This window comes from Rattus norvegicus, chromosome 10, assembly GCF_036323735.1.
Source record: "Rattus norvegicus strain BN/NHsdMcwi chromosome 10, GRCr8, whole genome shotgun sequence".
NCBI lineage: Eukaryota > Metazoa > Chordata > Mammalia > Rodentia > Muridae > Rattus > Rattus norvegicus.
The window spans coordinates 71021420-71039813 of record NC_086028.1 but is presented as its reverse complement, the minus strand read 5'-3'; the positions used below and the strand labels follow the sequence as shown (position 1 = coordinate 71039813).

The 18394-nt window shown below is 45.1% G+C and overlaps 2 protein-coding genes across 16 annotated transcripts in view; one reads left to right on the top strand and one right to left on the bottom strand.

The window, feature by feature from the left end:
- The window catches only part of LOC134480843 (large ribosomal subunit protein eL21-like), a 1068210-nt gene that overhangs the window by 636565 nt on the left and 413251 nt on the right, over positions 1 to 18394 (top strand). The gene's annotated exons all lie outside the window — the stretch shown is intronic.
- The window catches only part of Bcas3 (BCAS3, microtubule associated cell migration factor), a 459409-nt gene that overhangs the window by 130679 nt on the left and 310336 nt on the right, over positions 1 to 18394 (bottom strand). The window contains exon 24 of one of the 15 annotated variants that reach the window (XR_010055215.1): positions 1 to 18394. This exon is cut by the window's left edge and continues 11474 nt beyond it. The exons of the other annotated variants lie outside the window; for them this stretch is intronic. The gene's annotated coding sequence lies outside the window, so the exon portion shown is untranslated. 15 annotated transcript variants of the gene reach the window in all.

Here is an 18394-nt window from a genome sequence, read left to right as displayed (position 1 = left end):
AGCTCAGGGTGAGCAGAATCATCAGCCATGGACGGGAACATGGCTGATAAGGTGATGCGATCCAGGAAACTGCGAATGAGACTGCATGGCAATCTGGACATGGAGGTGTCATCTCCTCCCAGCAGTCATTGTGTGGGCAGCCACAGGGCACCCCAGAGGAGGACAGCCCTTTCCTCTGGAGGGAGGGCGGAGGTTTTAGTCTTATACAGCCATTTACAAGTCTCAAAGGTCTTTGTTGAGATGGGTAGGAATCAGAACATGTCAGCCTGCTCACAGTCAGAGAGGAGGACATGGGGAACCAAGGCAATCCTTTCTAGGTCAAAAGTCCAGAGCCCTCCTAGTGCTACGGACACAGGGTCTTGGGAAACATAGGAGGGAGGTAGGAACTAGGTAGGACCAAGTGGGCAGAGTCGAGCAAGTTTCAGAGTATCCATCTCCTCTTTCCTCAGGAAGAGAGGTTTCTGCTGTAAATCTGTGACTTCCGCAGGCTTAGACCTTTGTGTTAATGAATCACAGCTACAGCTACCTGAAGTCACAGTGCAGCTCATGGTATCTCTCCTTCCTCCTTCCTGATGTGGGGAGAGAGTAAAAAGAAAAAACATTCCTAAGACTCAATTCGCTTTCATCAGAATTATGGAGTGGTGCAGTTGGAAGAAAGCTCGACAAAAAACAGAGCAACAGAGCACACAGAGCACAGAGGAGCCAGAGAGGGTCCTCTCAGCACCTCCTTCACCAAGTTCTCCTCTCCTTCTGCTTGGAGTCCTGTGCAAAACTACTAGAAAACAGCATCTGCGTTCAGAGAGACAGGATGAGAGGCAGACTTAAAAGTGAAAGAATTTGCCCGACCTTTCATTTTTAAGTTACACAAGAAAAACAAAACAAAAACTGGAGGGACAAAGGCTGCAGCCAGCCCAGAGTCCCTCGGTGAACTGGGGAGGGTTCCTAGAGCCCTTCTCCGGTCTTCCAGCCCCATTCAGGCTCCAGATATGGAGCAGGTGGGCTTACCCCTTGTTTGGGTCCTCTCTTTACTCAGTCTTGACAGGGAAGATACAGTTGAAACACTTCATAGGAATATTTACCTAGCACAGAAGGCCAGGCTAACATTCTCTTCCAAAACTGGATTATAGCCTATGAGGAGCTGGGCTGATGGGCTGGTTTCAGCTAGAAACTTGTTTCTGCAAAAGACATTAGCCACACAAGGGTCTGGGAAACTCAGAGTTTACTAGGGATCTGTAAAAGCTTGGGGTCAAAACTTCCCTGGAGCGCAAAGGTGTGAAGCTTCCGAGGGGAGACTTGGGCTGTCAGAACCTGCCCCATCAGCTCTAACCTTCATTATCCCACCCTGGCTTCCATCATTCCCTTAAGAGCACAGCCAGATAATACAGAGGGGTGGGGGAGGGATTCTTAGAGCCTTCTTAAGTAATAACAAGGTTTATCACACTCCTACTCCTAATAGTCACCCCTTTAGTCCCCAGGGACTGTCACTTGGCTACAGATCACTGCAAAGCAATGGCTTCTTCTAGGCCTGAAACCAACACAGAGGCACAGGGCTCCATCTGGAAACACAGTCAGACTGAAGCAAATTCCGTGAAATTCCCAACTGAGACAGACAAAGTACTTTTACTAGCTCGAGTCCGGCAGTAGTGATATGTTAAGCAGATACGTGATTCTCAAATAACGATAAGGAAGATACTGTAATGATGATAATAACCGTCATCTCTGCAGGGGCTCAAATGTGCATAAGAAGAGGGGGAACACTCAACCCAGACTGAAATGGGCTTGAAGGAACTGTCCATCATGTTGGTCCCAGCCCCCTGTTCTTAGACAAAGACTCACGTAACCCAGGTTGGCCTCAGATGTACTCTGTAGCCAAACTGCCTGTTCAGCTTTCACTTGCCAGGCTCTGAGGTTATAGGTATGTGCACCAGGCCTGGTTTATGAAGTGTTAGGGACTGAACCTAAGGCTTTGCACATGCTAGGCACCCATAGGCTTCTCTCCGCTTAAGAGAACACTGGCCCTAGGTTGTCAGAAGTTAGGGGTGTGTACCAGGGACTGTGAAAACTGTAATATTCCAAGGAGTTCCAAAATTAAAAGAAAAATAATCTCCCACTTTGTCAGATAATAATATTTAGGGAAATGACCCTTTCATTGAAGTGTATCTAATTCTAAAATGCTACCATCAGTCCCCACAGTTACAAAGGTACATTCCATCCAGAATAAGGAACCCCTAGGCTATAGAGAACACACAGCAGCACGCTGTAAGACAAGCCACAGCACCACTGCCTCTTTACCTCTTCTGAAGATGTGATTACGAAATGTCGAGCTTAGTTCTGCATTTCAGACCTGAAGGAGGGACCAGGTTAAATGGCTTTGCCACATGCAGGGCACTAAGGCAGTTCTTAAAGTCTTTATTAACCTGTTTTTGCTCTGTGAAATGGAGCAAAGACAGAAATGTAATTCCTACATGTATGTGTAATATAGGAACAGGAATTTTCTGAATAAAATCCTGATAGGTTGTGGTTTCAACCAGGGTCTGGTCAAAAGAGATACAGTTCACAGCTCTCTGCCATTGCTATTCTGTGCTGGTGAAAAGAGCTACTTTAAACAGATTGATTATATTAAAGACATGTTTACTGGGAAGCTGTTCTGGCAAGTTCACTGGCCCCAAGGATTGAGTCCAGGTTAGTCTCCAAGAGGGGCAGGGGAGAAGAGAAAGAAAGAAAGGGCATGTGAGCAGAGAGAAAAGAGAAAGAGAAGAGAAAGACCAAAATGTCTGGGAAAGATGTAGGGAAGAGCCTCTTGGGGAAGGGCAGCCCAACCCCTTTGGGCTGGAAAGTTCAAGGTTGGGGGCAGGGTATGCCAGGTAGGTACTGAGGGATGCTGGGAGAACCTGGAGGTCAGGTCTGCTTTGGTACGTAAAATATGAGCCTCAGTCCCTTGTCCCAGGGTCTGAAACCAAACAGCAGTATTTACATGAAGAATTCAGAAGCATAAGAAAGTGATTCACCAATTTGACTGGGCCTGCCTCAAAAACATGATAAATTATAGTTTCCTGTGCAGGCAGCATTAGCTTAGAGATTCCAGAATGCCTGCAGTCTCCATAGGTTTCAGTATAACTGGGCTTAAGAGAATCTCAAATAAAAACAGTAAAGGATTTCCCTCTCATTAAAGCAGTTCAACTAAAGCCCAGGTTCTACAAACAGGAGTCAAGGTCTGTTAGTGGAAGTGGGAGAAGGGCAGGGAAAGAAGGGGAAAGGAGGGGAGAAACCAAGCATGAACTGGAGAAAGAGCTTGGGGTTTTACCAGCATGCATCAATGTGCACCATATGCAATTTGATGCCTAGGAAGTCTGCGGGAGTGAGATTCCCCAGAATTGGAGGTACAGGTGGTTTTGAGCCACCACATGGGTGCAGGGAACTAAATTCCAGTCCTTTGCAAGAGCAACAAGTGCTCTTAACTGATGACCCATCTCTCTTGCTTCAGGTTAAAACATTTTAAAAAATTATGTGCAAGTTTCTTTTCTAACTATGGAAATAAAAGCCCAACCTATTGGCATAGTTTAAATTCTTCCAATATGGCTCTGTATGGTGGAGGAGCAAGCTGGATTTACTTGAAAAGCTGGTAGCAAAAAACTAACATTTCCTGAGTATGCTACAGAATATTTTGACAGGAGAAAAAAGTGGGACCTGGTACAGCACAATTGTGGAAGCAGTCAATTAGGGCTGTCCACTGTATCTGAACATAGATGATCAAAACAGGAGCAGTCTGTGATAAAACAAACGTCAACCTGTTTCCAGTGTGGAATCTAACACATCCCATAGCTAAGAAAAAGCTTTGTCTGTTTTTTTCCCCATAATTCCACATTTAAGAAAAATAGTTGAGTGTGGCAATATGCACCTTTAATCTCAGAGTTTAGGAGGCAGAGGCAGGCAGATCTCTGTGAGTTCAAGGCCAGCCTTTGCTACAAAGCAAGTCACAGGCTGGCCAGAGCTGCATGGTGAGGCCAACTTAAAAAAAAAATAATAAAAGTAATAAATCCTTTGAGCTATTGCTAATAACTAATCTATACCCTCTCTGCCTTGGTTTCCCTCTTTTAAAATAAAAATAAGTATCTTCTTCAGCACCACACTAGGCTGAATGAAGCTTTCAAGTCAGTAAGTGACACAGAGAGAGCAAACTGATGGCAGGACCATCAAACAGAAGGACACCTGAGCGTCTCCAAATGACTTGGGCTAGGGTTCCCTGAGTTTACACTGCTTCTTGATCCAGAGATTAGGAATCTGTTTTCAATTAGAAGCTCTAAGCTGGTAAAATATCAACCATGAAGACACAGTTATAGAAAGATTTAAGAATAATCAAGATGCCAAGCTCTGTTCTGCTCATTTCTCCTCTCCCCTCACTGCTGTTACTGAAATAATAAAGGCCCTTTTGATTTTATGAGCAGATCAGTGGCAGCAGAATCAAACAAGCAGACACAGAACGATCTTGGCACCCGGACACCATACTGAGAATCTCTGTGAGGAAGTGGACAAGTTCATGACCTTTGACACAATAGCCACTGGCTAAAACCAACACAAGTGTAAAAGGTAAACTTTAGAAGTGATTGGAATTAGATCGGTGCTGGCAATTCGGAAGGTCACTTGCTAAAGTGAAGAGAGGTAACATATTTAGCATGTAATCTGTGCTCTTCCAAGGTCATTAGACCCAAAGGCGAAGGCAGGCATGGCCAGGAAAGAAAGGAGAAAATCTTAAGTCCACAAGGAGAGACTTGCTACAGTGTTGGCTTTCTCACTATAGAACTGCTTACAAATCTCTTGCTAATGATGCTGAGCAAAATTTATTCTGATTAACTTCTGCCACGTCAGAACATCTATAAATGGTCCACAGAGCTATCAGCAAGCCAGGACTGAGGTCAAGCCTAGTGTTTCCCTTCACGTGCATAAAGGTAGAGCAGGCGAATAGAAGAGAGCAGAATGTGGGGTCTGTTTCTAGCTCTGTGCTAAGCAGTAAGTGGCTATGAAGCTTCTAAAATAGTCCAGTCTGAGGGCAATGTACTGTAAATCTAAATATATAGTGGGCTAGAAAACTGAGCATTAAAAAAATCCAACATATTCATGGATAGCTTTTATATTGATTAAATCTCAACATGACAGCATTTGAGATATTCTGTGTTAAATGAAATACATTCTTAAAATTCACTTTGCTGAAGCTGGGTACATGTTTATGACCACAGCACTCAGGATGCAGGAACAACATAGAAAGACCCTGTCTTTCTCAAAGAACAAAAAACCCAAACACCACCAAAACCAACCCCCAATCCAAAACCCAAAAGTGAACTTCACATATTAAGTGTTTACAGAGAAACTGGGGTATACAGACCACCTGCTACAAAACCAAGACCAAGGAAGTGGCAGAGAAGATGAAAAGTCTTCAGTCTGGCCAGGCAGCAAACGCCTTCAATCCCAGCACTTAAGAGGCAGAGGCAAACGGATTTCTGAGTTTGAAGCCAGGCGAGTCTATTCAGTGAGTTTCAGGACAGCCAGAGCTACACAGCACGACCCTATCTCATCAATGAACAAACTTCCTATTGACTGATTCCATAGCTGTAAGAAACTCTGCAACCCTATATATTCTTCATTTTGACTTTTCAAACCTTCCCATCCTCTCTGGTCCTTGACACACCCTGTAGAACAGGCAAAGCCAAACACACACACTTTGCCTGCCTAACTCAGACTTCAGGCTCTGTCAGTAACCCACTTTAGTACTCAAAGTTCAGAGCAGAAAGAAGGGCTGAATGTCTCCATGTCTGTTTAATAATGACCATGGTTAAAGACAGTTTTCACCTGGACACCAGCAAATGGTAAAGAAAACAGGAAAATGCCCGGCTTGAGGGCACAACACACCAGAGAACACTAGAGAGGGGTGAGGTTAACAGCAAACTGTCCAGAACTTGATAAAAAATAATGGTTTGTAATGGTTTAAGTATTTATATTTTTAAGACTCTGCACCCTGTCATATATTGGAAGGAAAATTAATCTTAGCAAGAAATGTGTCCCACAATTGCCAAACACAGTTGTAAAAGGGAAGGCTGGTGGATGCTATGTTGGTATTCTTCACGTTTGGAAACTATAATAGTCCAATGGGAAACTGGCAAGGGGGAAGACGGGTGTGGTGGGACACCACCACTGAAGGAAATCTAGAGACTCACTTGGCCAGTAGTGTTTCTCAGAGGGGAGCACACAGGAAGGCAGTGGGGATCTACTGGAGTGGAGGCGACTGAAGTAACCCTCAGAACACAACACAACCAGGAGCACACCTGTGATCCCAGCAGCTGGGAGGCAGAACCCAGGGGCTCCGTGAAAACTCAGGGCTGGTACTAAGGTCAGAACCAAAATAAAGCCAGCCAAACAAACCCAAACATCTACCAGCCTGGGGTCACAGAGCACCCTGCTTCCCCTTATCCAAGAATAGTGGGTCACAGGATAAAAATGGAAAATTACTCTTCTTGAGTGACATGAGGCCGGAGAATGACATTTTACAGGGAGACATCAGAGGGACAAGGACATTTCCACCTCAGGCAATATAGAGCTGGTCAGTCTCTCTCTGTCTGTCTCTCTCTGTCTGTCTCTGTCTCCACCCCCCTCCACTGAGGAAAGACTACATTTTCATTTTTACAAAGAAAATTGGGACCTGGAGAAAGAGGGCCCAGACCATGCTGCCTGGTCAAAGCTGTTCTAAGCTAAGGATGTAGCTTCTTGACAGTGACTCTGGTCTGACAAGCCTCTGTAAGTTCCTAGGCTCACAGGCCCTTAGTCCTCGTCCTTTCCCTCTGGCGCCCCACTTGTGCTTTCCTGTCTTGGTCTGCTGGAGACATGCTGCCACCGTTGCCTTTTTTCTTGATGCATCTGTCTTTTCTGCCCCATTCCTTTACTAACTCAACAGTCATCCCATTAGTAACATTACAACAGGTGAAACCTCTGTCAAGTTCTAGAGAACACAACCGAAAGGCTGTAGGAGCGATAGGGTGGGGCAGAAAGCTTTGCAACAGTGCCTTCTGATTCACATGAGCATTGCAGTCATTAACACACTGCAGCCTTGGCTACCCTTGAGTTTCAGGCGGAGCTAGAGGGATGTGCTAGGAGGTATACATGACTTGGAAAGATCTTGTTCTTGGGTGGGTGAGTAGGCTTAAAGGTTCATATTTGAATAAAGGGGTTCTTGCTTTAATAATTTTCTCCCCACGTTCAGTGGGAGATGTACTGAGGTGGATTCAGTTGCCTCTGTAATGTTCCAGCAAGGAAGGCTGGGGCAGGAGAGCCCAAACCAGCCTGACAGCTCACAGTTTCCCTAAAATCCACATTTAGTGAATGCCAGTTACATGTACACAATGGCAAATTAGGGTCTTACTATGTAGCTCTGGCTGACCTGAACTCACTAAGTAGATGAGGCTAGCTTTGAATTTACAGAGATCTGCCTGCCTCCGCCTCCTAAGGCTGAGATTAAACAAGTATTCACCATAGCAACTGGCTTGTTTTCTTTACAAGGTGCCTTGCAAAGGATCCCAAGCCAGGCACATCTCACAGGACCTTTTCCATGTTCATAGTTGGGGGGTAGGGGCTGTAACAGTTCTAGAAGTACCCCAGGATCAGTACCCCAGCTTTAGAAGGAGTGCTCAATGTAAGAATGTGAAGTGCAGACAAGGCTTAGGTTTTCCAAGAATCTGAGAACACAGCCCAGAGGTGTAATGGCTTCTTTTGCCTTCTAGTCTCGATAATCAGATTTATCTCTTAATAGCTAAAGTCATGCCTCTGCTGGTGACAACAGTTAAGAATCTTAAATCTCCAAAGGGCAGACGATAACCCAAGACTGTCAGCGTGCTTTAGAACGAGGACACTATGAAATGGCCCTAAGTGTCTGACAGGAGCCTTTTCTCAGGCAGCCTGAAAACGCTGCCGAGAGTGATAATGATAAAAACCAATTCTAAGTAGGTAGAGCCTGAAGTGAAGGGTCTGGCTCTGACACTTAGGAGGGAATGTTCTTAGCTCTCACTGAGAAGCTGCCAGACAGTGCCTCTGAGAAGAAAAGCAATGCAGAGAAACAATGTCAGTTGTGGGGTCTGACCCCACGGGACCTCCCAGACCCTGGATCCCACAGTGAGTGCACACACCTCCTAGAGGCAGGGCACACACCTTTCTTCCAGAGGTCCCTCTTGACTAGGCTTTGCCACCATTTTCTTCCATTTTCACCCTGGTTCCTTGGTGGCTGCTCTGCTGTTCTTTGGTGCAGGTGTGAGAACTCTGGTGTGGCTGGCAGGGAATCAGCCTGGGTCACTCTCACCTCACTTCACTATGCCACTGTTTTGGTAAGAAGGATTCTAGGGAGAGCAGCCACCCATTCTTCATCCTAGGATCTGATGTTGCTGACTGAGATAACAGAATCCAAGTGGACACAGCCTGCTTTGCCTCTCAGGACTGGACCTAAGATGAGAGAAAACCCCACAGGCATCGCCTCGTATGGAGATGTAGCTTTCCTCCTTTGCATGCCTGGCAGCCATGAAATAAATGTTCAGACTGGGTGAGCTACAAAATGGGCTTTAAGAATGGCAGTCGGTAGACTCCTGTGACTCCATCAAAAATGGAAACTTCAGTTGCAATGACACACCAAGATTTTTCTCTGAAAGTTCTGGGAACAGCAGATGTTTTTCTAACTAGACCCTATTTCTTGCCCTATGTGTACCCCATGTGACCCCCCCTTTTTTCCCTGCCCCCATCAGGATGGAAAGAAATCGTCCTTAGAAGACCTTTCCTTTGTTATATCACACTCACATCGCTGGAATTCAAGCCCTAGCCCTCCACAGCCCAAATAAGAAGTGCTTGTCACCAGGAAGGCGACCATCTAAATAAGCGGCAGTTGGACGGATGAGAAAAGAGGGCATGTCAGCCCAGAACAGCGGAGATGGTTTCTCACGGCAGCTATTTGCAACCCTCCAAGGATCTACAGGGGCTGCCCATTAAAACCCTGTTAAAACACTTCTGATGTTGTCAGCAGCGGAAAGCTGAAACAGCCCAGCCCTCACAGAGATGCTATCTGCCTCTAGCAATTCCAGTGCTGTCAATACTATGAGCAGGAAGGTACGAGATAAGCAACAACCTAATTTCTACATCAAAATTTCATAGACTCTCTGAGCTGGCAGCACTGCTGGTGTGGGTATTCAGGGACCAAGGCAGGGCCCCCCTTCGGGAGAGAAAGATCTGGGTCAAGAGCTGCCCCCCAAGTCTTCAATTTACACACGGGGTGACTGAAAACTCCTGCCCTATACACCTCATGATGTTCTTACTTAGGACACTGCTGGGCACCACTGAAATGTGACATTTCTGAATAGAGTTGGTGTTTTTTAAATCAGAAATAACATATCTAGAAGACAAGGGGTGTGAGCATCACCTATCTAATCTTTACCACCCATGAGGAAAGTCCATGATCACTGAGGGGTTTAAAACCCACTTGATTTCATACTTGAGATGTTTCTGATTATCTATCAAAATTTCATTATAGACCTCAGAAGTGTAATTCTAGATACGCATTGTGGGTAAACAAAGAATGAAGATGTCTGTTATTGTAGTCAAGTAACAAGCTGTACCGAGCAACAGGATGCACGTGATAGATGCGAGGAGCCTGATATCATTGTAATGACCTCCATGGACGCATAGATTAAGACATCCGCTCCCCAGTTGGTGGCAGTGTTGGTGGCAGAGTTATGGAATATTTAGGAGGCAGAGCCTTGCTTTGATGTGACAGAGCCGTGCTCCACTGCCTGTTCTGTGTCCTGTGTGCTGATAGAATGTGACCAGTCACTTCCTGCTCGTCCTGGGCTTTCCTTGCCACTGCAGACATTACATTTCTGGTAGGGTAAAGCAACATGAACCTTCTTCTTCAAGCTGGTCTGTCTAGAGGTATCTTAACACAACAACAGGACAGTCAGTCACACACAGTAGTAATTCTTTTTTAAGTTCCCTGGGGCAGGAAGTAGTAGGAAGGACATATCCACCCTGGCACAACAAATGAAACCAGGGCATAGGTACATTGGGACCCATGGCAATCCTAGCTGAGCTCCTGTTCTCACAGCACATGGAGACCTGAGATGTTATCACATAATATAAGAGGTGGCTTTTTAGAAAGATTTTATAAAAATCACGTGCACTTGTATATATTGGGGATGGGGGTTTTGCAGACAGTTGTGACTACCTGATGTGTGTACAGGGGACCAAACTTGGGTCCTCTGCAAGAAGCATGTGTACTCTTGATCGTGGTGCCATCTCTCCAGTCCCCAAGAAGCAGCTGTTTTATCACAAACAAATTAGGAGAATAGAACGAAGACATTAAGCCTATCAGCCGGACATCTTTCTTGCCTAACAAAAAATGCCAGGCTTTCTCAAATACTGGGCAGACCTGATGCTGACCCTCTTTAGTGAGAAGTGACCAGTAGCAAAATAATGAAAATGCAATGCAACTTCTCTTTGTAGCTTTGCATGCAGGAGTGTATTTCCATAAACTTTATCAGACACTGAGCAGATGAAGGTCTCAAGAGTCTTTTCTTCTTGGGCTGGGTGGTGCAGTTCACTGGTTAGAACACTTGCACAACATGTGAGAGACCCTGAATTCAATGCCCAGCATTGCAAAAGGCCCTTTTCTCTGGCTCTAAGAACAGAAAATAAGAAAAAAGCTGGGCTATTTTCTACCTTGTTACAAGAATTTAAACTAATCGCAACAATCTGAAGAAAATCCTCAGTCTCAAGTCTCCAGCTAACACATGGCCTGATTTTTGGAATGTTACTAGCAGTAGCCACTGTAGTAATGGATTCACAGTGGCCCACCCACAGGGAAATAGGAGAGGATAGAAATGGAGAAAGGCTTGATAAACCAATGAGGGTAAAGCCAGTTTTAATCTGGACGTTTCCTCCTTTAATTGCCTGGGCTCTCCTTGTCGTGGGTGGTTCAATATTGTGATGCCATGGATGGACTGAAACCACAATATTAAAGGGGGAACGACTTGGACAAGGTCAGATAATCCACAAACTCTACCTAAATCATCAGGGACTTCTTATGGCAGCATCCACACAAAACCGTGAAAGTCTCAGTGATAGCATGAGGTCTGCCACCAATATATGTTTAAAGAAGCCTGACATCTGAACATATAACTAGGGTGTTTTACAACCACATTAAGGAACAGAAGGGAGGGAAGGCGTAGGTGAATACAGGCAAAGCAGCCTGGGATGGTACATGATGAAGGAAAACCTTTCTCAAGCAGACCCCCCTCTTCCGAGGAATCTGGTTAATGGCACCAAGTCTGAAAACAAAACAAAACAAAAACCTAATGGAATAAAAATGTGGAAATTTGGAGTGTGTCCAGGATTTACCCATTCCTTCGGTGGGTCAAATAACCAGGATGGGATGAAGAGTGCTTCCGCTCTTACTTCCTGTTTATCTTTCTTTCTCAAGAAAGGGTGCATATAATTTACATTATGGGGGCAAGCCAAATTGTCTGAGCCACAGTAACTTCTGAGCACAATATTCCTCACAAATGCTTCCAAACCATCACAGAGACTGGAAGCTGGCCAGGTGGAAAAGCAATCTATTCTTTTTAGGAATCTAGACTTTTCCTATCATCAATGTGGAAGACATTGTTAAAAGCTAATGGTAGTTTTCCACCATACACACGTGGTACACATATTCACATGCAGGCAAAACACCAAACACATTAAACAAACAAATCAACCTGAGTGCACACTAGGAATGGGGGCTTTCTGGAATCCTTGTGAAATTCCTGTATTGAGTCCAGGTTGAAAATTATTGCTTTTAGAGATGGCATTTACGATGGCTGGAGCCTGAGTGAACAGAACTGACGGGCTAGTACAATGTGAGGACGGAGTACAGAAGGCACACTTCCATCCTTACCTCAAACATAGCCATTTCAGTTTGCCATTGAGTACCCTAAACCCACGTAAAGAGGCACCTCTCGGCATCACCAGCACAGGGGATGCTGGCTCCACTCCATGGAGGGGTCTGACACTTAGAGGGATCTCAAGTGATACATCAATAAAATTGCTAAAGACCTAGGAGGGAACTACGTGTCCTCTAGTTTAGATGCTCCCCGAAACACGAGACTGAACACAGGGCGTAGTGACGTCTCAAGTGTTCAGGAGGCTGAGGTGGGAGGACCGCCTGTGCCAAGGAGTTCAAGGACAACTTGGACAGCACAGCAATACCCCATCTCAAAAATAAAATAAGCAGAAAAGTAAATAAAAATGAAAATAATGGAGACATGAAGTGTTGAATGTAGGCTCCCTACTCAGGGCAAGAGTCAACAAGCTAGCTATTGTATTGGTCCTGTGATCCCGGTGACTCCTGACACAGCCTCTCCTACCACTGCACTCCAGAAGATGCCTGCTCCCTCTCATGAGAGTTAAAGCACTGGGTATAGGTGAAATTTATCCCTGTCCCCGATTCTCAGGGAGCTCAGCCAGCTCCCTAAGCTGAAAAGAATTAGATCAACTCAAGGACTGATTAAGGGAACAAGAATAATAGACAATATGTGAAATTAATCCTGGTTACTTATATTTTCTGCTTATCTGCTCCAGCTCTCCAGCTCTCCCGATTAGTCCGTTAATTTCCATCTGTTACTGGAAGGCACTTCACCGTTCGTTGTGTGGGCTGTTTCTTGAGGGTGGGCTGTGCCTGAAGTACATGCAGGTGGGAAGTCTGAGATGAAGCCAACGCCTCGGCTCCTGCTAGATGCTGCTCACCGTTAGCACACAGTTATCAGGGCACACTCGTCTGAGTACTTACCTTTTAGCCTTTTCCAGAAAAGCCACTAATGAGTTAATTCTAAAGACAGTCTATTAAAATGTCCCTATAGTTGGAATAAGCTTTGGAACTGGCTTTAGAAGGAGCCTCGAGAGGTTTACAGAATTTCTCAAAGAACTTCCTGAGTTCAGCCATCACTGGAGGCCCCTACTCTCCTTGCCTTCCAGTCTGGGAGTCTCCGCTGCCCTCCCTCCTCACTGGTCCTCACTGCCTCCTGCCACATCAGTTCAGGTCTTTCTTGTAACACTGGGGCAGTTACAGAAGGGCAGAGGCAGACTTGAATACCTCATTCAATTCTCTTCTGGCTGTTTCCTTCCTACCTGCTGGGAGTCCAGATCTGCACCCATGCTGCATTAAACCATAACCTGAAAACTCTAAATCTGTGAATTTTAATCTCTTCTCTGTCCCTCTGTCTATAATGATGATTTCCCAATGTTCATTACTTTTTAAAAACCGAGAGGCACTGGAGAGCCTGGGCTGTGTGTTTTACAGCAGGTCGGGCCACATAATGAGTTTGAGGCCAGTTTGGCGCCAACAGAGTAAGACCCCTATTTCAAATAAAGAAAAATAAAGCAACAGCAAAAAAGAAACATCCTCTGCAGAAACCTGAGGTAAGATAGTCATGGCACTAGCCTGCTTTAAATTTCCTATGGTTAGACAAATCTGCATCAAAGACATTTCTATTGAGCTAGGATTCTGTTCTGAATGTAAGAGCACCTGTACACATACAATAAAGCAGGGATTACCCATCTGGAAAGAATGGGGACAAGAAGCGGGTGAAGAACATAGAGATATTGGTAAACCTCTTGGAGGGAGCCTGGAGAAACAAAGCCAGCCAAATGCTACTGGCTACAAAAGGGGCAACCACAAAGCCAATACGTTTCCCACGGTGGTTTACAAGAGGTGCTGAGCCTGAACCTGGAGATCCACCACAGTCTCACTGTGTCACAGCAGTAAAGTTGACATTCCAGCTGCCTCATGGTGTTCATGCTCCCACCACAGATGAGTCCAGGTAGCTCAAGACAAAGAACTTTCTTCTTTCTAGATAGTGTTGGTTTCATTGATGCACCTTCTTATGTTAGAACTACTTAAGTGTCAACAAAGATGCGTTTCCCATACAACAGAGCTCTTCCCAGGTTACCATATATACAATCTTTAAGGAGCAAGTTGAGCATATAAATCTGTCAAGTCTAGAATATTCTTATTGAGTCCTACAAATGGTGGAGAACAACAGTATCCCAGTTCTTACTAACATTAGCTGCTTTGTTCCTCCTCATGGTCTCAGAGAGTATTCATAATCTTCACATCCTTACAAAATATTCAGACTCTTCAATGAAGTGAGTTTCCCACATTGTGGAAACACCCACACAGCAAACTGTAACAGTGAATGAAATGGATTATAGTCAAGTCTTTGGCAACACTCTTGATGCCAAGGCCCTGCTCTGGTGGGCAGCTTTCTCTTTAAACCTATGCCCAAACATTTAACCCAGCAAACATACTCTGAGTCATACAGGAACTGTTGAGTAGTTGATCACAGCATTTTCTGTGTGGGAGCAGACGGCTATGAAGACAATGATAGTCCCTTGGCTGAAATGTCAGGGGCATTTTGGGGGGGGGGGGATGAACTAAGAGAGAACATCCTCAGTCTAACACTGCAAATTTCTACTAGACCAAGGCACTTATGCAAGACCGACCTTGGGAGAGCCTGCCTGCTCTCCCCAGCCACCTTTACTCTGGCACAGCATGCTATTCAGCCTGCTGCTCTTACTGGGAGCAACACTCAATTCACATTAGTTTTCCAGAAGCTACTCATCCGAGGGAGGCTAACACAAAGGGGGTCAACTTGGATACCAGGACAATTGCAGCCAGAGACAGGAGGAATGAAGTCAAAGAGACCAGAGAAGAGGCTCCCAGTACTGAAAACCATATCTATGGATCTATCCATCCATCCATCCATCCATCCATCCATCCATCCATCCATCCATCCATCCATCATGTATGTATTACAACATCCATATCTTTTTTCTATCATCTATCTATCTATCTATCTATCTATCTATCTATCTATCTATCTATCTATCTATCTATCTATCATCCTTTTAGACAGGGTTTCTTTGTGTATTGCAATTAGCTTTGTAGACAAGACTGGCCTTGAGCTTGTCCACCTGCCTCTGATTCCTGAGTTCTGAGATTAAAGGCGTGTACCACCACCACCTGGCTATATTTTATTTTTAACATAGACTGATTTGCATGTGTGTAAGTGCACATTTGTGTGCGCAGAGGTTAGATGACAACCTATGTCATTCCTAAGGGATTGAGCAGTCTACCTGCTTTGTTTTGTGCTTGGGACAGAGCCTTTCATTGGCCTGGAACTCACTGAGTAGGCTACACTGGCTGGCTAGTGAGCTACAGAGCTCTGTCTCTGCTTCCCCTGGGCAAGGTTACCACAATGCTCAGCATTTCACAGATGGGTTATGGGGACTGAACACATGTTCTTGTGCCTGGACTACCACTGGGCGATCTCTGGAGCACCTTAAGAACACATACACACACATACCTAACAAATATACTTACAGTGTGTGCATATGTATGTGGTACACGTGTGTATGAGGATGTGATCATACGCATAGCATGTATATGTGAAGAGGAAGAAATTGCAACTCTACACTGGTTGTTCTCTGCCTTATTCCATATGGAGTCACTCACTGAATCTGGAGCTTGTCAGTTTTTGGCAAGGCTGGTGGCTAGAAAACCCCACAATTGGTGCTGGGATTAGAGGGCCACGTTGCCACAACAAGGTTTGTCCATGGTTGCTGGGAAACTGGATTCACATCCTGTGTTGGTGCAGCTATCTTGTTCATACCCTGAAACTGGATTTCAACAGCCTTCAATCACAAATACAAGGAATAGGGAGATGACCTTTGGTGACCATATGTATCACAACCAAAGCAGGCAATGGCTTTTGATTACAGAGAGAGAGGTAGAGCTGAGGGGATCCTCTGAGGACATGAGAAGGTCTCCTCAATGACCCTCCCCTTCTCTCTTCAGGGTAAGGAGGAACCAATGACCCATGACAGACAGGCAGTGAGCAAATCCTTTTACTTTTGAAGAATGGGGGCTATATATCCCTTCATCGTTCGGTGAGAAACCCATCTTTACTTTGAAAGAAGGAAGTCCTGAGAAAATGGGATCTCCATCTCCCTAGGCACTTCTGGCTGAGGGATGGCTAGGGGTACTAGGAGCTGAGAAGGTCCTTCAGGTCCAGGCATTCAGTATGTAATTAATTACTCAGCTAGAAAAACACCTTGTGATCCTCTGTAACAGCTGGTCACAGAGAACGTTCAGTGACTAGTGTTCAACATGCTGAGTTAGTGGCACTGAGGCTTTTGCTTACCTGACTCTTGGCCACAAGGCAAGACATTACTGAAGACATTCAGATTTTCCCTCTTTATTTTTCTCTTACACTGTATGTATGTACACATGTATGTATGTACGTACACATGCACATCATGGCACTGTGCCAGTGGATGTCAGAGAACAACTTGCAGAAGTCCCAAAGATCAAGCTGAGCTCACTAGGCTTGGTGCCATGTGTCTCTACCCACTAACACCCCCCACCCCCGTGTGTGTGTGTGGCTTTGGCTATCATTGAACTTACTCTGTAGACCAGGCTGGTCTCGAACTTGGAGATCTACCTCCTTATGCCTCCTGAGTGATGGGTGATGCACTATTACCTCTTGGCATTTTTTCTCTTGAGAATAGGTCTTCTTTTGTACCTCAGGGTGTCTTTGAACTTGTGATACTACTGCCTTCCGCTTTCTAGTAGCTAGGTTATAGGCTCATGATAGTGCACATATTTATAAGCATCGCCTTTTAATGCTGGCTCTTTCTTTCAAAGCTTGTCCCCAGCATTCACTCTGTTAAGAGTACTGAATAACTGAACACACTGTGAGGGTAAAATTCTAAATGGCTCCCTGAAGGAGGCTTCAAGAGTCAACAAGCCATCATAAGAGAGACACTGCTCATGCCTTGTACAAGAGGGAAACCCTCGTCTTCATGGACATTTACTATGGACACCACCTTCCACTGGGGCAGTGACTTGATGCCTATTGAGTCAATCAGTGCTAATAATTCTGAAGAGACAGGGTTACAGTTTAGCCTTTCTATTGTTCTATACTTTGGCAAAATCTTTATTCTTGAAACTGATGGGGACATCTGCCAACTCTGGGTCTAATTAGCACCTGTCCCACCTCGGATGCTGGCTGCATCGCTTTCACCCCAACTCAGCCGCTTTAAAGAAGCAACCGCAGTGGTTCCACTACAAAATGGTGCAAGAGCCACCTAAAGGGTGGGAGGTCTTCATAAATGGACAGGAAACAGAAGATGAATATTGGGCGGATGACAGACCCCTTCACTGGCCTTCAAAATACAAGCTGTTCTATTAGACATAGGGCCATTATGCTGGCTGGCCATCCACTTTAAACCCCACAGTGATTAAAATGCTGGCAGGAAATGAAAGCTCTCTATTGAAGGTCCTTCCCTGAGGTCCTAATTTCAAACCAACTTTTACAGCACCGCACAGGAACAAAGGGAGCCCAGTCCTCTCAGTCCTCTCTTTGTCACATTGGACAAAGACACCCCCTCATACTCCTCAAAGAACAATGGCCTCTGTAGAACCATAGCCATGCCAAGAATGGGCACAAACCACACAGCAACACATTTTAAAAATACATTTTACACTGCCCTTGACATTTCAGATAAATAGAAACCACGGCGTTGAAATTCCAAGTATCCCATCCTTTCCCTCCACCCTTCGTCTTTATAATGAGAATTTTCCTATTTTCCCAATCTACTTGATCTTTGGCATTCTGGCCTCTGTGGCTGGAGGACACAGACGAGTAGTCAAATAAATGAATTATTCAGATAATTATATTTTATTAAATAATCACTGTAACTGAGACAATCGTATGGTTTTCAGTAAGGAGACAAGGTCGCCTCCAAACCTTTTAAAACTGAAGTTGCTCTGGGGCCATCTGTACCCCACAGCATAGTGTAAGGAGGGCAGGAAAACATGCTTATCGGAATGGAATTTTCTTTCTCTTCTAGCTGTTGTTTCAGGGTGGCCTTTTATTGTTGTTAATTTTTTCCCTGCTTCCTCCCTAAACAGCTTTTGGGTTTTTACTCAACCATTCCAGACTCACTCTTCTACACAGGCGATGTTTACTTGGGGTTGGCAAGCTGAGAACAGCTGCTGGTTTCCAAGGGATGGAACTCGAGCCCATATGTTTAACACGGCTGCAGTCTTGAAGGTGAGGTATTACTCAGGGGTGTCCCTTGTTGAAACTGCACATTAAACATCCAAAGGATCTGGGGTACACGAGATGTCGTGTGGTTTTTCTCTGCTGTTTCTTTCTGTTTCTTTTAGCACTTTGTCTGGAGTAACAAAGCTGCTCTTGGTCCACTTCCTTCAGATGTGTGCCAGAGTCTGCAGAGAGACCTCAGTGGGCTGACAAGGTCGCTGCTTCAGGGACAG